The following is a 6,000-nucleotide window of genomic DNA, read 5'->3' as shown; positions in this document are numbered from 1 at the left end:
ATGGGGGAGGGAGGAGGAGGGAGGAGAGGAGGGCCGACGGCTCTGAACCCAGAGCCACGCGCCCACACACACGCGAGGAATGCACGCGAGCCACCGCTCCACCAGCCCACTCATCTCTATCTCTGTTCCCGTCTCTCGCTTCTGAACTGTCTCTCTCTGTCCTCCATCTCCTCTCAGCTCAGGTTCTTTTACTACTGCAATCGCTGAGTTCAACACGTAAGGGGACACAACAAAAATTATCTCTTCTTACGCTTTTATCAAATATAAAATACTCCTATTATGCAGTGGTGGGATGTAGCCTATATTCTACTCAAACAGTGTACTTAAATTAAGCAGAAACTAGAGTGTACTGCTAAGTTATACTCGTGGGTGGATTATGAGACAACAAGAGCACGGACAACAGTCCCATATAGATTGAAAGAGACGTCGTTCGTGGTCGCCTTTAAGCTCAGTTTGCATCCCCTAAGGTCTTTGTGGTCATTTTATGCCCATTTGAGGTTGTTGACCTCTTGCCTCTTGTCTTGGACCCCTGGGCCAGTGCATGGAAGGACCATTCAGTAGCCTAATCCATCCATATTTGTACTCCATTGTTCTTTTTACTCCACTATATTTGATTGACAGATTTACAGTTACTTTACACATTAGGATTTTACACACACAACCTATGACGCACGGAGTTCATGATGCTATTGAACCACCCATCAGTGTATGAAGTAGTTAGCTACAACTGTAAAATGCTGCCTTTAAAGTCCCGATAATACAATCGTAGTAACACTCAGAGTGGCCATTTTATGCATTGTGAGTACTTAAAGGTTTGCTTGAAGAGTATTTTGTTAAAAAATAGTTTTGCCTAGGCCTATACCTATATTGCAGTGTTGCTAATTTTACTTTGAAGGAATACTTCATCCACCACTGCTCATATACTGGAATACAAACGAAGTTCTGGTCAGATTGAGTCACAGTGAACAAACACCCTACAACTGGAAAGCATATAGTTCTATTAAAAGGACAGGTTTTCAGAGTTTGGTGAGAACTGCCACCCTCTCATCTGTTAACAAGAGACCTAATATTAATCCTGCAGATGGAGAACTGTTTAAAAAACTGTGAATGTCATATAATGCAGGAAATAGCTCTTGGTTTTTGTAATGATACAGAAGCCTGAATACTATATGTACAACAGGCAACAGTTATACATTTTGTACATACAGTACATGGATTATGCAGTTAATTAACTGGATTGCCACAGAACGTTATATCATTCAAAGTTGGATAACACTATGTTCAGACAAGAGGTGGGAAAGATATTGTGTGTGTAGCTTATTATATGGTGAGGAAAGGCTGCATCAAAGTTGGGTTATTTGCATGATGAATATAAATAAAATATGTCTCGCTGAAAATTCAGGAGACCTTTACTCCCATGTCTGTTTGCACTGGCCATCAGAAGTGGAGGAAGGTGGAGCTAATTTGAACTGCTTTACACTGTTTATTGACTAATGATAGCACTGTAGTGGGGTAGAAAGTACAGTATTTACTTATAAAATGTAATGCAACAATGGAAAATGTAACAGTATTTATTAATTGAACTGTTCAGTCATATTTTCCAAAAAATTTCTCCTGATATTATCTCCAATGCCAGGTATTTATTTCACTTGGATTTGAGTGTTTTTGTTTGTTTTCTAAATGATGCGGTTGGTGGTGGTGAGTTGATGAAAAACAGTCAAATTTTAAGCTGTTTGGCTAAAAATATCAATATTAGCCTTAAAAAACAAAAACATGTGTAATGTGTCTGTATTTGTAAGACAAGTGGTGGTGGCTACTCCCTGGGCATTAGAGAGGGGTATCCTGTATCACCATGTCTGTTTGCACCTACCATCGACTCTGACTCTGAATCATACACTCTTGTCTTTCTATGGTTACAACACAACAAACCCAAGTAATAAGGTATCTTGTTACAAGGATGACATCTTGTTGAATGTTACCAAGCTTTATATCAGTATCGCAGCCAGGCCCGTTTTAGAATTACTGAGGTCATATGTCCAAGTTTGGCGATGTCTACAGAACTGATTGCAGCCATCCTTTACAAATATAATCAATTGGGACATTGCTGGATTAACCAGCTGGGGTCCTGGGGCAGGAATGAGCTATTGGGCCCCTATTAACCTCCCATTCCTTCCCATGCAATGCATATAAAGTTTTTTCTTATGGTGTAATACCACCTGGTCGCAGATTTACTCTGTGGTAATTTGATTGAACACATCAATTTGAAAATATGGAACATGTAAATTGAAAAAGATGTGAAAAAAGAAGTTGCTAAAATTTGATTTTGACACAGGGATCCCAGGGGAAGTTGCTTACTTTGCCCAGTTGATAGTCCAGTCTTAAATTGGGTTTTTGTCAGGTTAAAGGATTAGTAGTTTGGTTCTGGGAGTGAGCCTCAGTTTTGTCCCTTACTTTCTTGGTGATGAAGTCTTATATTCTACATCATTATAAAAACTAATATACGCTATTAGTGTTACCATACAGAGCTTGATAAGAATCTGACAGCAAATTAAGGTTGGTCTGAGTGAAGGGCATTGTAATTGTTACCAATCTATTACCAATAAATGGAAATCCAGCATTTGCATCAACTCGACTTGTTAATGGTCTCTCACATTTGAAGGATATATTGGAATATGTATTATTAGTAACATTCATCTGCATGTTCTGCTTTCCGCTTCTTGTTTAGCTGGAGGAGAAATGTGGACTTCCTATGAATAACATCTTCAAGTTACTGCGCATCAGAAACTACGTGCATGCCCACACAGTTCACTTTAAAAGGGCTTCACCTTCTGTTTTTAACATGTAATAGCTTATAAACAAGTGCTGCTGAGACACTGCCTTATGTCTAGGTTTAACAATCCTTCTTATGAAAGCAATCAAGACCAAATGGGAGAATGAACAGGAAACACAGATCTGTGAGGAGATATCTTGGAGGAGATTCATTCTTATTCCATTAATTCTCATCTCATTCAGTTCAAAGTCATTCATAGACTCCATTATTCAAAGACAAAATTACTCAAGATATAACCCGAGATCTCTCTGATATGTGATAAATGTAGCCTGGAGGAGGCAAACCTACTTAACAGCTTCACCCTTTGTCTCAAGATAGAAAATGATTGGTCTGAACTTTTTTAAAACACTCTCTGAAGTCGTTGATATCTCTAACGAACTAGACCCCGTTTTAGTAGTTTTGGAAATCTCAGAGCTGAGATTCAACACTGTAAATGACAAAACAACATATTCTCTTTTATTGCTTAATTGTTACTAAGAATATCCTTCTTATGCTCTGCATGAAAAAGGTCAGATTCTGTCTCAGTGAATTAACCAACACAGTGCACCTGGGATTCAGGAAGTTCTTGTTAAATGACAGTGACACTGACTTCTAGAGTATGATGTGGCAGCCTCTCATCTGTTACCTAGAGACATTAAACATTAATCCTGGGGATTGAGAACTCTATTTAGATTTGAATTTTAGGTTGTTATTCTTTATAATGAAACCGTAAATGTAAATGTAAAACTTTCATTTCAGGTACTACTACTAGCAACTCCCCCTAAGTGAGAATAAATACTATAAGGTCACAAACATTTTATAGATGTTAAAACACAGTCAAAAATATTGTGATTATTAATTATTGTTAGTTAATATTAATTTGAATAATATCTTTTTAGCTTTTTTGATGATGTTTCATAGCCTGTACAGTATGTACAACAGTTTAAACATGCTTTATATATAAGACCTATGGGGGCAAAAACATCAAGCAGACTCCGTGTTATAACCACAAACTACAGAGATGACTGAGCACAGGCCTCAGGACATGCGTCATCGAAAAGCTAGCCGACATTGCTATGTGTGTGCATCACTACTCCCCCTCCTCCACCATCACACACGTACACTTCCACCCAAGTTTGTCACGTTGTAATGACACTTACTTATAAGGAACAAATTAATATCAACCTCAACACAAATGCAATAAAAATCGAATTCAGGGCATTTTTTCCCCCACATATACAAGTCATCCACAGACAACTGGTGTGGATATAATCTACAGTTTGTCCTGAAAAGTGGCCATTGACAGAAATACACACACGCGCACACACACGAACACACTCACACACCTGCTCTCTGCTGGTTCCGGCAGTATGGTTGGCATGTGTGCACACAGGACAGACTCAGTGGCGCTCGTTTCCCGTTACGCGTGCACAGAAATACCGCCACTGTTGTGGCTTGTTATATAAACATACCTCATTAGAAAGTGCACAGCTGACTGTGTGTTTGTATGTGTGTGTGTGTGTGTCATACTGTTACATCAGTTCCAGAGCCTCGCTGAGGTCCAGGGATGTCTGTTTAAAGACCTTACTAGAAGTGAGATTAGAGTGGTCCTTGTCTCAAGGAGGCATTGGAGGGTGAACTCACTATCTCCTCTGGTAGATACATAAAGTAAGTCCTTATATTATCAAATATTTATCTACAACATTACCCTTGAAAACTACAGTTTCACATTGATGTGCAAACTTTAATCATGTTGGTGTTACTCAATAGTAAGTTCATAATTAACTTAAGCACTTTTGTATTACCCATGATTTACTATTTAAAGAAATATTTTTGGCATTTTGGGATGTACACTTATTTTATTTCTTTCAAAAGTTATAATAAGAAGACTACATAATAACAATATAACATAATAATAATATTCATGTCTGTATGGTAAATATGAAGTTACAGCTAGCAGCCAGTTAGCTTAGCTTCAAACAGACTTTGCCCTAAGGCAACAAAGTCCACAACGTCTAAAGCTGATGAATGCTAAGCTAACTAGCTGATAGCTACATAGGTACTGTACAAACACGAGAGTGGCATCAATCTTCCCATCTAACTCTTGGTAAAATAAGCCAGATATTTCTCAAAATGTCAAATAATTTCTTTGCTACCTAGTTGATATTTATATTTGAGTTTTTATGGATGTCATTTGGTTACTAACAGGAGGCCATGGTTTTTATTTACCCTTACATCACAGCTCCAGAGTAACTTACACCATCACTTATAAATCTGCCCATGCAGACATAGCTATCTCCTTTGATCATCAGTGTGCGTAAATGTCTATGTGTGTATGTGTGTACAAGAGATCGAGTGACACCTCAACAAGTGAAGCTCATAAATATTAATAAGGACCTCATAAATATTCAGAGGGCGGGCTATGAATATTTAAACTATGATGGAGCATGTGGCCGGGTGACTAGACAGCCACAGACAAGAAACAGACAAATAGACCTCCTCCTTTGCTTCCTAACCTCAGTGAGATGCAGCAGCGCAGCCTTTCTTTTAGGCTACATTAATTCTAATTAGGAATACATAATTTTTATCATTTTGTTTTCATGTGAACTATGGCTCAGGATAAGAATAATGGTCTTCATGATGTTTTGCAACAGACCAACATACCAGCTTCTCTGTTCAAATGAGGTAGGCTAAACCCGATGATTGGAGGCTTCCTGATTCAAACCCTGCAAACTGTCCACATATAGAACGTAGCTAGGATCATTTCTACTGTATTTACTATTTACTGGTTTCTATACATATTATAGATCCACTGGCATCTCATAACCACATGTACACTTTGTATATTGCGGTATTTCATTTTGAATATATCTCAGTCCCATCCCTTTCAGCTACCACTGCTGCATTTGTCTATTCATTTGATTATCTCTACATACATATCTGCACTTTTGCTACTGTTTGGACTACCTAGATGTTGGATGTTAAACTGAATTTTGTAGCGTGCAACTACTATGAAGCTGTATCTAAATCAGTCTAATCTTTGTGCTGTTAAATATCTTTCATCAAAGAAAACACAGTTGTATCCCTTCAGTACGATAAAGCATCATTAATACTCATGTCATGGTTACATTACGTAACTTGAATTTTAGAATGTTAAAATAACTTGGTTGTAACTAGCTAACAGTTTGTGT

The sequence above is a fragment of the Seriola aureovittata genome, chromosome 16 (assembly GCF_021018895.1).
Source record: "Seriola aureovittata isolate HTS-2021-v1 ecotype China chromosome 16, ASM2101889v1, whole genome shotgun sequence".
Taxonomy (NCBI): Eukaryota; Metazoa; Chordata; class Actinopteri; order Carangiformes; family Carangidae; genus Seriola; species Seriola aureovittata.
The sequence above is the reverse complement of the archived record's forward strand: the minus strand, read 5'-3'. Positions refer to the sequence as shown.